The sequence below is a fragment of the Solanum dulcamara genome, chromosome 2 (assembly GCF_947179165.1).
Source record: "Solanum dulcamara chromosome 2, daSolDulc1.2, whole genome shotgun sequence".
NCBI lineage: Eukaryota > Viridiplantae > Streptophyta > Magnoliopsida > Solanales > Solanaceae > Solanum > Solanum dulcamara.
Genome location: NC_077238.1, coordinates 62,377,060 through 62,396,021, shown reverse-complemented (window position 1 = coordinate 62,396,021; position 18,962 = coordinate 62,377,060). Strand labels below are relative to the sequence as shown.

The following is an 18,962-nucleotide window of genomic DNA, read 5'->3' as shown; positions in this document are numbered from 1 at the left end:
CACTGAAGGCTTTTTCATTAGCTACACTTTTCATTCGTGTCTAATTCTATTCTAATTCAACTTTAATATGTATATAATTTATTTTTTATTCAAATTTAATTCATAATGCAGGTTTCATAACACTACTGAAACACATCACTGAAGGCTTTTTCATTAGTTATAATTTTCATTCGTGTCTAATTCTCTTCTAATTCAACTTTGGTGTATATGTAATTCATTTTTAGTTCAAGTCTAATTCATTTTTGTGTTCTATAGATTACTGGAGGCTTTTTAAATAGCTATATTTCCATTCTTATCTAATTCTCTTCCAATTCAACTTTCGTGTGTATATAATTCATTTTTGTGTTTTTATAGATCACTGAAGGCTTTTTCATTAGCCACACTTTTTATTCTGTCTAATTCTATTCTAATTCAACTTTAATATGTATGTAATTTATTTTTTATTCAAGTTTAATTAAGTTTTTATTCAAGTTTAATTCATAATGCAGGTTTCAGTTTCATAACACTACTGAAACACATCACTGAAGGCTTTTTCATTAGCTACAATTTTCATTCGTGTCTAATTATCTTCTAATTCAACTTTGGTGTGTATGTAATTCATTGTTAGTTCAAGTCTAATTTATTTTTGTGTTCTATGGATTACTAGAGGCCTTTTCAATAGCTACATTTTCCATTCGTGTCTAATTCTCTTCTAATTCAACTTTAGTGTGTATGTAATTCATTTTTAGTTCAAGTCTAATTCATTTTTGTGTTCTATGGATTACTGGAGGCATTTTCATTAGCTATAATTTTCATTCATGTCTAATTCTCTTCTAATTCAACTTTAGTATGTATGTAATTCATTTTTGTATTTCTATAGATCACTGAAGGCTTTTTCATTAGCCACACTTTTCATTCATTTCTAATTCTATTCTAATTCAACTTTAATATTTATGTAATTTATTTTTTATTTAAGTTTAATTCATTTTTATTCAAGTTTAATTCATAATGCAGGTTTCCGTTTGATAACACTACCGAAACACTTTAACATTAACGTAGCTATGTATTGCATTATAAAAAAAGAAGATATATTTTACATGAACAAAAAACTATATTAAAAGTGTATTTTACATGTACAAAAATCATTTTAAAAAGGATAGCACAAAACAATCTTCAAAACCTAACTAATATATCAGCTATAAACTGTTTTTAGACAATATAGTTTTCATAGACATTTTAACTAATAAAACTACATTTATTCATTTATGTGGTCTTTTGTCTTCACTTTGAATGTTACTCTTTTGCTTCTTCACTGCATATTCTCATAGTAGAGCCCCAAACCTCTTTCGGAGACTGTCTGCACTTAGTTGTTGATTTGCAATATCCTGGCCATTGCTCACTAACTCCGCAAATGCAGCCACAAAAACTCCACAGTCCCTATGAAATTTAAGATATAAAATTATTATAAAAATACTATTGAGTTTAATAAGACCAATACAAAAGATAGTATTTATTTGATAAACAATTAAACTTACAATGAATCTTCTTGTTGTCTTGAAATCCCTTCAGTTATGAACTTACATTCAATTATCTCAAACTCATTTTTTCCATTGTATTTAGGTAATTTCTTCAATTCAAGAAGCTTATCATAGAACTTGACCACACTCAAGTAGTATGGTAAAACCGATGAAATCATGCCAGCAGCATTTTAAGTCAGAAAATTCATCCCTCTCTAGCCGGAAATGAATCATACACCTTCAAACACCTTTCAAGAATATCAAACACAACAAAAATCCAATGATAACCCTCTTTAACATTTACTAGAAAGAGAACATAATCCACTTTGTCCCATGGGGTGCTTTCCAATAAATGGCATCCGCATATATACTCAATAATAATATCTGAAGTTTTGATTCCAAATTTCTTCTTATTTTCATGAGCTTCATAAAGTTGAAAATAAGATTGAGCAATCTTTGTCTTGAATAGACAATCAGTAGTTGTAAATCGAATATTATTGTTGGTTTCATACTTCCCCTTCTTTCTAATATAATAAAAAATGATGTCAATATGCTGCAAAAGATTTAAAATGATGTCAAGTCTCAGATAATACTTCAAATCTGTAGCAAATGTCAATCAATACAGTGAGCTCATTAAATCTTGACAAGAAAAATGGGAGAAGAAGTTGATTCAGAAAAATGAGAGTGTTCAACTGGAGTTTACATAACTAACCTCATCATTCCATGCTTGACCAGAATGTGCCAATTTGAAAAACCATTCTTTTGCTTGTACATTGCAAACACCTAATTTAAATGTTGGCTTGAGGACATTAACAACATCTGAATACGGTTTCTTTCCCATTTAAAGCATAAAAAACTAAAATTTTCAGTCAGTTAACTCATTTAAACTAAAGAAATTTTTTGACATATAAAACAACAAACATAAATAAATTACCTCTTTTTTGTACCCGTATAAAGCCACAAATTGAATGAATCTATCAAATCAGATTCATCATCTACTTCGATTACAAGTAAAAATGGATGTTTTATCTCAAATATTTGATGTGTTACACATAAAGTCCCTCTAGATTCAAAATGTTGTATATAAGGAGATTTAATTGACTTTCCTGGAATTTATTTCCTTGCACGCTTCCTCAGTGTCGCTTTCTTTTTATTTTCATCAACGGTTGCTTTCTTTTTCTTTTTGTTTTCCTCAATAGTGGCTGCCTTTTTCTTTTTGTTTTCCTCTACAGTGGCTTTCTTTCTTAGATATGATACTTCTGCCTTATAGATCTGGGAAAGATCTTCAGCACACAACATGAAGTCATCAAGCGTTTGAGGAGTTTTTTGACAACCCTTTACCGCATCGGCATCAGTAGACGCACCACAATCTAGTTCACCTTTGTTAACTGCACTACCATTAGGTTGTGCCTTAACTGAATTAAGATCAACAGCCTCTTCTCCTATATACAAAATAAATCTTTTAGTAATGCATTAAGGAAGGAGCAGGTAGAGTAATTAGAGATCAAAGAGGTTTATTTGAACTTTCAAAATAAAGCTAATACTATTTATATCAGCAACAACCTCAGATAAAACTTGTTCAATAGCAATTCCTGCAACATCTTCATCTGTACAAACATGAACAATTTAAACAAAGTTGAATGAAAGTATATGAAATATATATTATATTTGTATTAAACCCTTCATTACCAATTTTCCTTTCAGAATTCCCAACAGTAGCAAATTTAACGATAGCTTTACACACTTGAGATTTTTCATGTTGAGCTGATTCTACAACTTGAGTGTCATGCCCTATTGACACATGTATTGATGCATCAATACAAGGAAAAAATGTTGTGTGTAATTAAAATATATTACAAGAAAAGCATGTGAATAAAAGTTTGGGGAAAAGTGGAAAACTAATCAATTTTGACAAATAATGTTCTATGTTGCTCGGACTCTTCAAAAATATAGTTAGGTGCGTGTCGAATCCTTCAAGAATAGTATATTTTTGGAAGACCCAACATGGGTGCGATAACATTTTTGGAGAGTCTAAGCAAAATAGGTCATTTTTGGTTCCTTAAGAAGAGTAAGAGAGAAGGAAGATGGAAAAAGCCAAATGGATAATTACCCAACTATTCTGCTGTTATTACAATTCCCTAATTTATTTCACTATCAAACTTGGAAAATGGATGACACCTATCCACTTTTACTTTCACTCCTCTTTATTCCAAGTTACACATAGAATTCGATAAGTATAAGCATTTCCATTATCATGGGAACATATTTTAGCTAGAATAGAGAATTTTTAACATATTAAAAATCTCCAACTTCAAACAACAAGCTCTGTTACAATGAAAAATCTCTTCCATCTCATTTACATCCAATTTTTCTATTCAAGATACTTTAACCAAATTTATGGAGTGAAATGGAAGACTATTAACTAGACACTACATTAGAGAGTATGGAAATCACTAAAGCTAAACTATTTATGACAGTGCTAGTCAGTGTCACTTGAAAACTATAGTACACAAACAATTTTAGTTTGGTAAAAGAACTCATCCACATTAGCACAGAGAATACAAGCACGCAATCCACTATTCAGCTCCGCAATGCCTATGATTATGAATAGTAATACTAGCAGCTAAACCATATACAACAACAACATACCCTGTATATGGGGAAGGTAGAGTCTTCACAGACCCTACCCCTACTTTGGGAGGTAGAGTCAACTTTAGTGTGTATATAATTTATTTTTGTGTTTCTATAGATCACTGAAAGTGTTTTCATTAGCTACACTTTTCATTCGTGTCTAATTATATTCTAATTCAACTTTAATATGTATGTAATTTATTTTTATTCAAATTTAATTCATTTTTTATTCAAGTTTAATTCATAATATAGGTTTCAGTTTGATAACACTACTGAAATATATCACTGAATGCTTTTTCATTAGCTACAATTTTTATTCGTGTCTAATTCATAAAAATGTAACTCCTCTACATTAGCACAGAGAATACAAACACATAGTCCACTATTCAGTTCTAAGGTCTATGTTTATGAATAGTAACAGTAGTAGCTAAAACCATGCAGCAAATTATATTCATAGTCAAAGTTCACCATTCTTCTAAGTGAAAACATGTGAATAAAACATTCAAGCTTAAACTACAACTTAGATAAGTAAAAACTCTAAACAGTAAATAAACTTAAGTCCCTGCCAGCAAGCAAAACAAGATAATATAGATGTATTTAAAACATAAAAGAACCTCCATTGAAGTCTAATCCACCAAAAAATATCTCGCCAGCCTTTTTGTTAGATGATTCTGTGGTTTTTTAAGTAAAAGAACTGTTGTCTCTCTTAGCAAACAACAAAGAAATATCCTTCAATAATTGTTTGTTAGAATTCATCACAAATTCTTTCATTTGAATAGATTGTAAGTCTATCTTCTCTTCTAGATCTTTTTGATTTTTATTCGCCTAGTATATAATCAAATATAACACAAATATTAGAATAATAGTTTTGAAAAAGATAAAGCCTAAAGGCATGTTAGCTTATACCTTTGCAAGTTCTTTTCTCAACTCTATAACCTCTCTGATCAACATATCTAGACTATGATTTGATCATTTCGGCTCCAATTTCAAGATTTTAGAATGGTAATCACGAGGTTCAGGAAGCCTCAATTTAGATACCTCATCTTCACTCGTCACTATATTCTCAAACTGAAATTAAAATACAGAAACAAATAGATATATTAACTTGAGTTGAAATAATATATATATGTATCATAAATTGTATTAACTTTGTATAGATACCTTGCATTTCGTAGGCATGAAGATGCCATTTTCAATATGCTTTTGCCAAGGACTTTCAACAACTGTTTTCCACCTCAAAATTCTTGGAATAGAATCAGAAATTTGAAGAGCTAAATCTTCATCGACTCTATAACAACACTCAAATATCCAAATTTGAAGGGCAAGAGGCAATCCACCTAATCTATAGTACTGATTGGTTGAATAAAGCTTGTTCCTCACATTATCAAGCAACTTCTTGTAGACATCTAAACCCCATAGGTAAGAATTAAATTGTCCACTTTTCACAAGGTAGAAATCTCTATTACTAATTTGGTATTCATTGTTCTCATATGAGAACAAAAAATCATTAATAAAGAACAAAACAGCTAGTGAAACGGCAGAATCATTAGCTATGAATTTTTTTGATAAAAACAACTCGCGTAGATGATTCTTTTGAACAGTAATTTGTTCAGGGAAATAATTGCTCAACAACTAACAAGGAGAATCTAGAACATTAACAGAGCAACCATCACTAACACAATTTAAGCCTGTAATTAACCCAAATTCCCTAAACTCAAAAAACAACATCTTCTCATTTAATTCAATAGCAAACACATCATCTGGTGTGTGTTTTAACTCCCTGTTCATAAGGCAATGAATAAGTTGGAGTTGTGTGGTCACTTTCGAAAGGTCAAGAAAGTAACCAAAATAAGTATTCCTAAACAACTCGAGTTGTTTTTCAGATAAAGAAAGTTTTATCTTATCAATCACATCATGATTAGTATATGACGACCACCTACTTGAAGAATACAAAACATCTGGATATCTCCAGAATTTACGATCCTGCATATAAATAATATCAATCTATCACTATAGATAATTATATCTAACATAACCCTCAAATAGGACTTAAAAGATATGTGAGATTTCAAGGAAAGAAGAGTAGCTTTATCAGTGCTAATATTAGCTAGTAAAGAAGAATGGTAATGAAGCATAATGAAAACTGCAAGAGAAAATAGAAGATTGCAAATTCTACCCATGACTGTTTTTATATTGGAATGTCTTTTATATGACAATAATTGATAATACAAAGCAATGATCTTAGAAGATCTATTTATTGATATCAAATCTTCCTTTGGTCTTAAGCTCAATAATAAGATAAGATAAATATAAAAGATTAAGGGATTATGAATCTAACGTAAGAAGTGATTTCAAAATAGAGAAACTGCACTCGACAATAAATCAGAATTTTATCAAACTACACTTGATTTAAAGTGAACATACAGAGATACTGTAGAGTGTAGATATATAAAAAGGAGTTAGTCATGCAATAGTTATACATCTAAAGATTTCTTGTAATGAACCGTTAGGTCATTTTGAGAACGAATCCTCCTCCTTTCATACGAGACCCTTCCCGTAAAATTTTCATGGGTTATTTGGACTATTCGGTAACTTTGGTTAATTAGTTGAGGGATAATTTTAGAGAATTAATTTAATTGATAGGCTAAAGTGTTAATTTATATATAGATACTTAATCTGATGGCTTAATTAATTCCATAAGATGTACGCGATGCGAGAAAACAAGAAATAGAAACGGGAAGAAAAAAATACGGAGGAAGAAAGAAAAGAAAGGGGAAAAGAAAAATAAAGGAGAAGAGAAAAAATAAGGATTTTCATTCCAAAGCATCAAGGTAATTATTCTCATCCTTTCCATTAAATTTGTATGCGATTATGAACATATTTTTAGGGTATATTGGTGGAGGAATAATGCTAAAATAAGAAAATATGACCCTAGGGTTCTTCACATAAAATCTTGATTTGGGGGTCGAATAACGATCCATTTTAGCTGAAATTTGATATGTGAGCTTATTTTATCATGAGTGAACATAATCAGAAAGAAATTTTTAGATTTGACTTCAATGACATATAATGAGTTAGTTCCCAAATTTTGATATATTGAGATAGACAATTAAATATTAGGTATATTATATTTTATGAATTCTATTAAATTTATGGTATTGAGGAAATTAGAACCTAACCCTAGGCTTAAAAATTTGGAAATATGAGAGTTGACATATTATTTGACATCAATATTAGGAACTTGATTATAGATTTGGGTACGTTTTGGGTCTAGGCTAGACATATAATAATATGGGTGTTGTTAGTTTCGAAATATTATTGTGGTTATTTATTTGATTAGATTATACTTATTTGGAGGCCCAACGAAAAGGAAAGGCTCAAGTACCGGAGTAATTACTTGATTAATTAAGGCAAGTGAATTTCTAAACCTCAGTTTAAGCTTGTAGATGCTTGTATTTCTGTGTTATGTGTACTGGAAAGTAATGAGAATTGGATTGGGTTATTGACTGTATGATTAGCCTTAAAGATGGAGATAAGGGGTATAAAATGGTGATATAATGACATGTATTGGTGGAATTGATAAGTTGTGATTGTGGATTTATTTTGGACATATGAAATGGCTATGTTGATGTGAGATAGGAAAAATTATGGTTGTTGTCATATTATTATCGTGAATTATATGAATATGAATTGATTGTATTGGTTCTGACATATTGTGTTGAGATTGAAAATGATATGAAACAAAAGGGGTCGGATCACATGCTCTATGGCAGGTATTATGAAACAAAGAGGTCAGGCCACACGCTCCGTGGAAGGTATTATGAAATAAAGAGGTCGGGCCACACACTCTGTGGTAGGATATGTATATTGGGGGGATGGGCCACACGCTCTATGGCAGGTTACATGGATAAAAATGTCCCCCATGGATTCTGGACTGTAATTCAGTGGATGTGTACCGATAGGACAGACATGCATCATCTCATTGCATTTCATCGTATTTTGTTGATATGTGTGAATTCGTGTTTACCCCTTTATTGATCTGTATATGTTGAACTTAACATAATATGATTCATTGATGAGACTATTGATGAGTATTCATAGACTGTATTACCGTTATTATTGTACAAGTGTAGAGTTGGGCTGGTTTCATACAGGTTGTTGTTAAGGAGGTTCAGTTGGGAGGACAGGAGTACTTGTATCTATTGAGCTTTGCTTAGTTTTAGTGGTCTACTTGCTGAGTACCATGTTGTTTGGTACTCACCCCTTGCTTCTACACTTGTGTAGGTTGTGAGCCCGGACTTGCTTGATCTCCTACTGTTTTCTACTACATCCACGGCTATCATTCTGAGTATTGAGGTAGCTGTTACATCTCTCTAGCGGACACCTCTTATTTGTTAATATGTTTTAAGTCCTATTCTACAGACAAAGACATTGTGATTGTATTTTCCTTTCGTACTTCTTCAATATATTAGTGGCTTGTATACGTGACAACTAGTCTTGGAGGAATTTGAGATTATTTATTTATCTTTGAATAAATTCAGCCTCACTTTATCTCAATTACTTCCGCATTCACTCTCCATTGATTTTTAGGCTGACTTATCTCGGTGGGTTAAGATGAGTGCCATCACACCCAAATTTGGGTCATGACAAAAATGGTATCAGAGCTCCAGGTTCATAGGTCTCACGTATATATAAGCCGAGTCTAAGTAGAATCTTAAAGATCGGTACGGAGATATCTGTACTTATCTTTAAGAGGCTATGAAGACTTTTAGTAAATATCTTCACCTTTTGATTCTCTATCGTGCGTCCTTGATGCAATCTATTTTCTATTGCCTCACTCTGTTCTCTCATATATAGTAGTGACTCTTGCCTGATTTTATATGCGTATAGTTGAAAGGTCATCACATGGTCTAGATCTAATTTGGAGGTGAAAGTAATAAACTTATGGAAAGGGTGTATGGTGAGACTTGTAATGCACAACGATTTTAAAAGAGTAAGTAAGGTTATGGTTCAATAATGTTAATTGAGGATATGGTATAGGAAGAGGAATAATGGTGTGGAGGATTATATCAACGTCTTATATTTTTGGATAGTGGTTGTTTGGCCTACCCGATGTTGAAATGGTTCTACAATTGAGAATGGTATAATTAAGGGAATGACTATTTTGTGAGCAATGTGCCCTCGAAGACTATAGACTGTGAAGTTCGTCGTGAAAGAATGAGTTACATAGTGTGTGATGAGGATGATTTTGCGCTAATCGAGATCAGAATATCTACAGCAGTTTGATAAGGTGGATGTATATTAGGAAGGGTTATTATAAGTCTACTACCGTGGTACTTGTGATTATTTGGTTAGGGTTATGGGTTGTGTTGCTTCTGCTATTGACCTTTCCTACTGAAGGGTGATATCGATTTTGAGTGGAGACTAAAATGCATTGGTAATGCATGACAGTTACGCAATGGATAGGAAGGTGTAGACTATCTAGGTATGATCTTTATAGTGGGTATGATGTATTCTAGTGGTGGATCTATCAAACTTTTACGGCGTGGTACTATTGGTATATAAAAACAAATACATCGATTATAAAGTGTGATTACTAACTACTGAAGGAGTTATCAGTTGTATCATCTTCTCATATGATGAGATTTGATGTTGCATTCACATTTGAAAAACAACCCAACTAGTTTGTCACTAGGGATGCTTGGGGTAGGCATTGTTTATAAAAAAGATCTTAGTGGTGGATTTTGGTATGATTAATACATTTACGTTGTGAAGTGTATCCCTAGAATTCTAACTAAGGACTTGTAATTTAACCGTAAACTCCAAGGGAGTGGATCGATAGCAGAATGATAAGCTTATGGATAAAAAAAGTAGCAATGAGTATACTTGTGTGAATGCAATTAAGAAGTTTAGTGAGAGTGTGCATAAAATTGAGTTATTCCATTAGATTTGGTTGGTATAACTGGGTTTAAGGTGTCTTGTCGATTAAGAAGGTTGACTTCGAGATGATGGCAATGGTTATTGAGCATAATGGTAATAAGAATTTGTGATGGATTATGATCCGGACACAACCATACTTTAAGGATTTTTGGTTAAATAGATTCGATATGATAATAATGACTTGCAAGTATCTAAATTACGGTTTCCTACTATTTGGTGAGTGGCGTGGTGGTATGAAAAGTCATAGAATGTGTTAAGACACCGCTCGGATAGAATTGAAAGAATCTAGATTCATAAATGAAAATAATTAGTGAAATGTAGTTTAGCCATCAAAACAAGGCGAGAACAATTATATTTACTCTATTTGTAAGGGCCGAATGTATCTTCAAAGAGAGTGGAGAATTAAATTTAGTAACACGTGGTTCTGTTTATTTTGCTCTATTTATGGTGGCAGTGTTATATGTTATTCATATGGGTTAACGATTATTGGATAAGATTTGAGAAATAACTCTATAGGCGTTTGACTCGAGTGTGGTAATAAGTTCTTTTGTGGTTTCAAATTTGGTAACTAATATAATTAAATTTTAACGAAGGATACAATAAGATCAATGAAGAGGTGATCAATGATAGCTAAGATATGTGAATTCATAAAGGTCTTCAATATATGAGCTAATATTGATAGATAATGGGATTGGGTTACATGGATGCAATTCGAAATTCAAGTGGTTCATTTTAAGTCTACATTATGGTGGTAGGTTTCGTCAAAGTATAGATCGGCAAGATGAAAATTGATCGATCACATAGGGTATTGAGCAGTTGAAAGAACTTGTGCAGGGTTTGGATTGCAGAGTTTATTGCTTTTGATCATTAAAAGGCCTAAGAAAGGGGCTTCACTTAAAGTTTTGATTCAAAAGATGAAGTAAAATGTCATGATTTATTGGTCAAAGAATAAGGTTGGTAAACAAGTTAGCAAAAGGAACAAGAGTCTGGTATATTGAATAGTTCAAGGTATTTGGAATTTGCATCATGGGAAGCATCTAAGAAATGATAAGAAATAAGACACCATGTGTAGATCCTTAGTTCAAAGTCAAAGATTGTATGAATTTTTGTCCTTGTGTTCAGATATGACTATACAATGTAGATTGGTTCGACATAGACTTATGAGGGATGTAACAACAACTTTTCTGAAGGTTTGATTTTGGTTTGAATGACAAATGGTGAGGTGTTGAAGATTATATGTTTTATGTAGGGTTAGACTCTCAAATTATGGTAGGTGACTTATGGATGCACTACAAGATGGGTTATAGTTCTTCATGGTTATTAAGAATTTCGAATTGGATTGATACTACTATGTTGATGGGTTATACGAACTATTGTGATGCATTACATAGGCACTAGAGGGTAAATAGAGGTTATGTACTCATAGTATATAAAATTATTCAGGTGACCAAGAATTTCTCTAAGTTTTGGTATGGGGTATATGATGGTTTGAATGGTAGTTGAAACTTGATATATAAAAGATTGTGTGAAGTTGGCATTGGGTGCGATTCAATATCCAACCTAGATGGGAAAGTACTATCAGATTTGAAATTAGTGCTATCAACCTTGGGTATGACCCGTATCTATCATGGAATACTTAAGTGGAAAGAGAAGGAGCCATAATTCAAATTATTTGGTGGCGACAATGTGTTGCTAAGAAGACTTGAATACTAGTGACAGTTTGGGAGTAAAGTAAATGGCTGGCGTGGCTATGATGTTTTGTTAGTATTGAGAGTGCTGGCTTCAGTGGAGTACTGTGAGAAACATGTAGGGTTTGATAAATCAAGTATGCATATGATTGTAATGAGGACCAGATTGGTTGATTATGGGTAGCTACAAATCAAAAAGATGGGGTCAAATGAATGGAAGTGTTTGATATGGGTACAATGAAAGGAGTATCTTATGTTATTCGACCTTGGTTTCGTGCATTCTTATGTGACCACATGTGTTTCTTCTTCATTTTGTGCATGATTTAGAGTATGATTCCCTGCCTATGCCCACATATATTTCTACATCGGTGGACGGATCCCTAGTGGTGGATCGAGTGTACCGATTCTATGATGTCCTTTTGGTATGGTAGGATGTTTTTGCAAACTTGGTTATTTTAGTTGTGGCAGATTTGGTGTTGTTTGGGATAGTTGAAGTATGTCAGTAGTTCTACATGCACAACTTTGCTTATGAGAATTTATAGATGAGCCACCACGAATACTTACAGTTGTCCGAGAGTCTTAAGATTCATCTCTTCATCAAGGTCACGCTTCGGCTATGTATAATTGAAAGTGGGGGCCATTGGGTCTAGTGTTACCGCTCTTAAGGGTTGTTTACAATCACAACTACTAATCTACCATCTTTAATAGTGTCGTTAAAGGTTTTGTATGCTTGGGGGTGTTGCTCTCTAGGAAGTTACTCGATCATTTCCTTCTTTGGATTAGATAAGTTTGATTTTCTCGTGATGAATACCCGATGTCTAAAGATCAAAATTTTATAACTTAAGGGAGATTGTGATAATTAAATCTTGACAAAACCTGTGATGGTTTGCACATTATGAGTATATGGTGGTTGTTCAAGTTCACTTTTGGTTGTAGCCGGTATTAATTTAGAACTTCATCGTAGGTATGTGAGAAAAGACTCGCCTTGGTGGTTCTGCTATGATTCAATAGGTTTCGATTCAGATTGAATTCATGGGTTAGTTTGTGGCTTGGTAATCACTCCTGATTTGTAAATCTACCAAGGTTTGATTCAAAAATTCAGTTCTTAGTAGTTGATCTTGATGGAATGGTCTTAAGGAGGAACTCACTTGGAGGGATGAACACCGACTCTAGAATATAATAACTCAAGCTTTAGGTAACGTCGGCTATTATTCCTTTTCCTTCTTTATGTTCGAGGACGAACATGATTTTTAGTGGTGGATAATGTAATGACCCGTTAGGTCATTTTTAGAACGAATCCTCCTCCTTTCATACGAGACCTTTCCCATAAAATTTTCATGGGTTATTTGGACTATTCGGTAACTTTGGTTAATTAGTTGAGGGATAATTTTAGAGAATTAATTTAATTGATAGGCTAAAGTGTTAATTTATTTAATACTTATACCACTTTTCTTATATTTAATACAATAGGTTAGTAGGGTTTGTAAATTTTAATATATAATCAGTTTGGAAAAGGAAAAAACATATAATAAAAGAAAAGAACAAAAATAATTATATATAGATACATAATCTGGTGGCTTAATTAATGCCATCAGATGTACGCGATGCGAGAAAATGAGAAATAGAAATGGGAAGAAAAAAATACGGAGGAAGAAAGAAAAGAAAGGGGAAAAGAAAAATAAAGGAGAAGAGAAAAATAGGGATTTTCATTCCAAAGCATCAAGGTAATTATTCTCATCCTTTCCATTAAATTTTTATGTTATTATGAACATATTTTTAGGGTATATTGGTGGAGGAATAATGCTAAAATAAGAAAATATGACCCTAGGGTTCTTCACATAAAATATTGATTTAGGGGTCGAATAACGATCTGTTTTAGCTGAAATTTGACATGTCAGCTTATTTTATCATGAGTGAACATAATCGGAAAGAAAATTTCAGATTTGACTTCAATGGCATATAATGAGTTAGTTCCCGAATTTTGATATATTGAGATAGACAATTAAATATTAGGTATATTATATTTTATGAATTCCATTAAATTTATGGTATTGAGGAAATTAGAATCTAACCCTAGGCTTAAAAATTTGGAAATATGAGAGTTGACATGTTATTTGACATCAATATTAGAAACTTGATTATAGATTTCGGTAGGTTTTGGGTCTAGGCTAGACATATAATAATATGGGTATTGTTAGTTTCGAAATCTTATTGTGGTTATTTATTTGATTAGATTATACTTATTTAGAGGCCCAATGAAAAGGGAAGGCTCAAGTACCGGATTAATTACTTGATTAATTAAGGTAGGTGAATTTCTAAACCTCAGTTTAAGCTTGTAGATGCTTGTATTTTCGTGTTATGTGTACTGGAAAGTAATGAGAATTGGATTGGGTTATTGACTGTATGATTGGCCTTAAAGATAGAGATGAGGGGTATAAAATTGTGATATAATGACATGTATTGGTGGAATTGATAAGTTGTGATTGTGGATTTATTTTGGACATGTGAAATGACTTTGTTGATGTGAGATAGGAAAATTATGGTTGTTGTCATATTATTATCGTGAATTATATGAACATGAATTGATTGCATTGGTTCTGACATATTGTGTTGAGATTGAAAATGATATGAAACAAAAGAGGTCGGGTCACACGCTATGTGGCCGGTATTATGAAACAAAAGGGTCGGGTCACACGCTCCGTGGAAGGTATTATGAAATAAAGGGGTCAGGCCACATGCTCCGTGGCAGGATATATATATTGACGGGATGGGCCACACGCTCCGTGGCAGGTTACATGGATAGAAATGTCCCCCATGGGTTTCGAACTATAATTCAGTGGATGTGTGCCGATAGGACAGACATGCATCATCTCATTGCATTTCATCGCATTTTGTTGATATGTATGAATTCGTGTTTACCCCTTTATTGCTCTGTATATGCTGAACTTGACTTGATATGATTCATTGATGAGACTATTTATGAGTATTCGTGGACTGTATTATTGTTATTATTGTACAAGTGTAGAGTTGGGCTGGTTTCATACAGGTTGTAGTTAAAGAAGTTCGGTTGGGAGGACAGAAGTACTTGTATCTATTGAGCTTTTCTTAGTTTTAGTGGTCTACTTGCTGAGTACCGTGTTGTTTGGTACTCACTCCTTGCTTCTACACTTGTGTAGGTTGTGAGCCTGGACCTGCCTGATCTCCTATTGTTTTCTACTACATCCACGGCTATCATTCTGAGTGTTGAGATAGCTGTTACATCTCTCTAGCGGACACCTCTTACTTGTTAATATGTTTTTAGTCCTATTCTACAGACAAAGACATTGTGACTGTATTTTCCTTTCGGACTTCTTCAATATATTAATGGCTTGTATACGTGACAACTAGTCTTGGAGGAATTTGAGATTATTTATTTATCTTTGAATAAGTTCAGCCTCACTTTATCTCAATTACTTTCGCATTCACTTTCCATTGAGTTTTAGGCTGACTTATCTCGGTGGGTTAAGATGAGTGCCATCACACCCAGATTTCGGTCGTGACATTTCTTCAGCAATCAAAGAGAAAGGAAAAGAAACAGACATGGCTCCGATATAAAATAAACGCAAATTAAATATTTTATTTAAAAATCAACTACTGCCAATGTGTACTCCTCACGTTTCAAGGAAAACACATCACCACAAACATACTAAACTTTAATGATTGCTTTGCTTTTCGCAAAAAAAGGGATATTACTGTTTCATTTTTACTCCTCTTTTAATAATGGAAGACTCTTGAAAGCAGTCTTAGCTTAGATTAAACTATTCTCATTGAAAAACTAATAGTTGTGAGGGAGAATAAGCGTGAAGAATCATATGGTAAAGAAATCTGCTTTGGATTTATTTTTGCCTGCAGTTTTTGCTGGTCTACATGTGGCTAGTTCTAAAAATATTAGATTTATGGGACGATGATGAATGAGATTATTGATTGTTCCAATAAGTAGGAAGATGCTAACATAGGTTGCATATTAGTTCAAAGTTTAATTCATTTTTGTGGTGTACAAATCACTGAAAACTTTTTTTCATTAGCTATAGGTTTTATTCGTCTCTAATTCCCTTCTAATTCAACTTTAATGTGTGTAATACATAATTTCATTCAAGTTTAATTCATTTTTGTGGTGTACAGATAACTGAAATTTTTTTCAATTAACTACAGATTTCATTCATCTCTTATTCTCTTCTAATTCAAATTTAATGTATGTGTAATACATTTTAGTTCAAAGTTTAATTTATTTATATTTATTTATTTAAAAACTAAACAAATTGCAATATAAAAGATCTAACAATTCATGGCAAAACTCCCAACAATCACTGATATAATAAACTTGAGCAAATAAATTTAAACTATAATAAAAGTATCAAATACACAAATTTTTCTACAACATCTAGCACACAAGTTCAAAACAACAACAAACTAAGAAAATATACATAAACAGATTAAAAATACTATCAGTTAAATAATGTGTTGGTAGAATGACATACCGAATATAAACTCTCCGGTAGAACCGTATTTTTGCACAATCGATTTCGAATTTTTGGATTCTTCTCCTGAGCAACTGTAGGTTTCACTTTCTTTGACTGAAATTGAGGAGGTAAATCCTCAAAATCATCATTACTGTCAACAATTTTCTTAGATGCCGATGCAACATCAACTCATTTTCTTTTCTATTTAGATTTAGAACTCAATTCATTGGTTTTTTTCTTACTTCTACCGCCCTTTTTCTTCACATGCAATGCTTGAAAATTTTGATTAACCTCACTACCAGCTTCTTCTGGAGATTGATTTGCAAAAATTCTCAAACTAAAAGTTGGACCGACATTCACTTCACCACTGCCGGTTGAATCAACAATTCGAATTCGTGGGCTTCTTCTAGGAGATTTCTGACCTTCCATTACAATTGTGCACCTAAAACCTATAAGTTCCGTCTGAAATAAATAAGAAGATGAAGGAATAAGGAAAGAATGAATAAGAGATGAAGGAATAAGAGAGAGACGCAGAAAATGAAGAAAAACCTTAGAGAGAGAAAACCCTTTCCTCTTCCTCAAATAAAAAGGGTATATAATGTTTTTTTAATTAAAATATTGCTATTGATTGTTAAAAATGGTAATAAAATAAAAGTATATTTAAAAATGGTAAATATTTTTTAAAACACATTCACTAAAATAATTTTCCCAATCAATAATATGTTTATCACAAAAGAAGTATCCAAATTCAAGCCCCAAAAAGAAGATGACGGGGCCACATGAAGCCCCAAAACAGAGCCCAAAAAGATGAACATTCAAAGTCAAAGTTTTCTAGTTTAAAAGTTCCTTATTAGAAAGTTTTCTACTTTAAAAGTTTTCTAGTTTAAAGTTTCCTAGTTTAAAAGTTTCCTAGTTTAAACTTTCCTAGTTTAAAAGTTCCCTAGTTTAAAGTTTTCTAGTTATTATTTGCAAAAAATAGGAATTGAATCCCATTCTATTTGGGATTTATTTTTCCTATATATAGGGGTAGGTTTTATTATTTTAAAAAGACATTATTATTATTAATTGAGAGTTTCTCTTTTTTTACACCTTTTTGTTTGGCTACTTGGAATTTATCTTACAACCTTATAAGAACAATTCGTAGGAGGTAGGATTAATTCTTTAACTTGATATCTTTGGTTCTTATTCGTGAATTAAAGAAGACAATTAGTCTTATACTAATTATCGTCTCGAGATTCATCGAAATAGAGGTCTAAATAACTTTTGATCTAAGTTATTGAATTGGTTCTGTTAGTATCATAAATTAGCTTTACTTCGCTAATTTTTGAATACTAAGATCAATTAAGATTCTTAGCACTTCTTTTGAATTTGAGGATTTTCTTCTCCAATTTCGCATGTCTTTAATCTATTTATTTTCACTTCCGCATTAGTTTCATGTTTATTCAGGTAACCCGATTCTTATCAAGTGGTATCAGAGCCGTTCTATCAAGGTTCCGTTCTTGATAATCTTGGGAGTTTTAAAACAAAAAAAGGAAAAAATTGTCCTTTTTGGAGTAGCTTAAAAGTTAAGTTACATCTCAAAAAAGCAAGAAAAAAGAGCAAAAAAGAAAGGAAATTTGAAGTTTCTTTTCTTGTTACACAAGTTGGTCTTTTTTTTTGTCTCATCAACCCCAACTTGTCTTGGTATTGATATATTCTTTCTTTCTACATCTTAAGGTTGTTACTAATAGGGTTTATATATAATCCTGAAGGATCCATTCAAAGATTGTAATTTGAGTGCCAAAAGGCAAGAGATAGTGAGACCAACAGAGAGAGAAAAAACCAAGTTGAGAGACTTGTTTCGTTGATATTGTTTGAGATGTTTGAAACAGGTAAGGAAACTAAAGTTGGAACTCAAAACGACATCAACTATGCTGAAGTGTTGATCACATGATTGGAGAATATGAATGTCACCTTTGATGATTGAGAAGAAAAAATCTTTTTCAGACAATATGTGGGATAAAGGGTAATATTTGCTCTATGATTATTGGTTGTGGAAGTGGTGTTAATGTAGTATGTTCATACGTGGTGGAGAAGTTAGAACTTACATGTATCAAACACACTATGCCTTATAAACTACAATGGTTGAATAATTTTGGTGGGTTTAAGGTGACTAAGAAATGCATGATTTCTTTCTCCATTGGGAGGTATTCCGATGATGTTCTTTTTTATGTAATTCCAATGCAAGATTGGCATATCATGCTTGGACGTCCCTAGCAGTTTAGTAGGAACAAAATTCATGATAGGAGAAAGAATAAAGTTTCTTTTGATCTAAACAGTAGAAAATATATACTTTTAGCTTTAACTCCATCCCAAGTTTATGAAGATCAGAAACGTTTGATAGAAGCAATGAAAAATTTTGAGAGAGAAAAGAATAAGATGAGTAAGGGAGTGCATGTTGACATAACAAGAGAGGAAAAAGGAGAGGTTGTATTATGGGAAGAGAATGGGATGTCAAGTGAGGTAAAAGGTGAGATCGAGAGAAAATAAAAGAGAGATGATCGTGAGATCATAAAGGAGGGGTATGATCGTGAAGTAGAGAGAGAAAAACAAAAGAGTTTAAGTGAGGTTATTTCTTATTTTAACTCTAACATTCCAACTTCTTCTTCTTGTAGTTGTTTCGACTCCCTTGTTGGTATTAATGGAAAAGTTGTATTGAAAAATAATCA

General features: G+C 32.4%; 2 pseudogenes; both read right to left on the bottom strand.

The window, feature by feature from the left end:
* Positions 1-1,238: 1,238 nt before the first annotated feature.
* On the bottom strand, positions 1,239-4,598 carry LOC129872154 (uncharacterized; annotated as a pseudogene).
* Positions 4,599-5,027: 429 nt separating this feature from the next.
* LOC129872143 (uncharacterized) lies at positions 5,028-16,683 on the bottom strand (annotated as a pseudogene).
* Between the last annotated feature and the right edge of the window lie 2,279 nt (positions 16,684-18,962).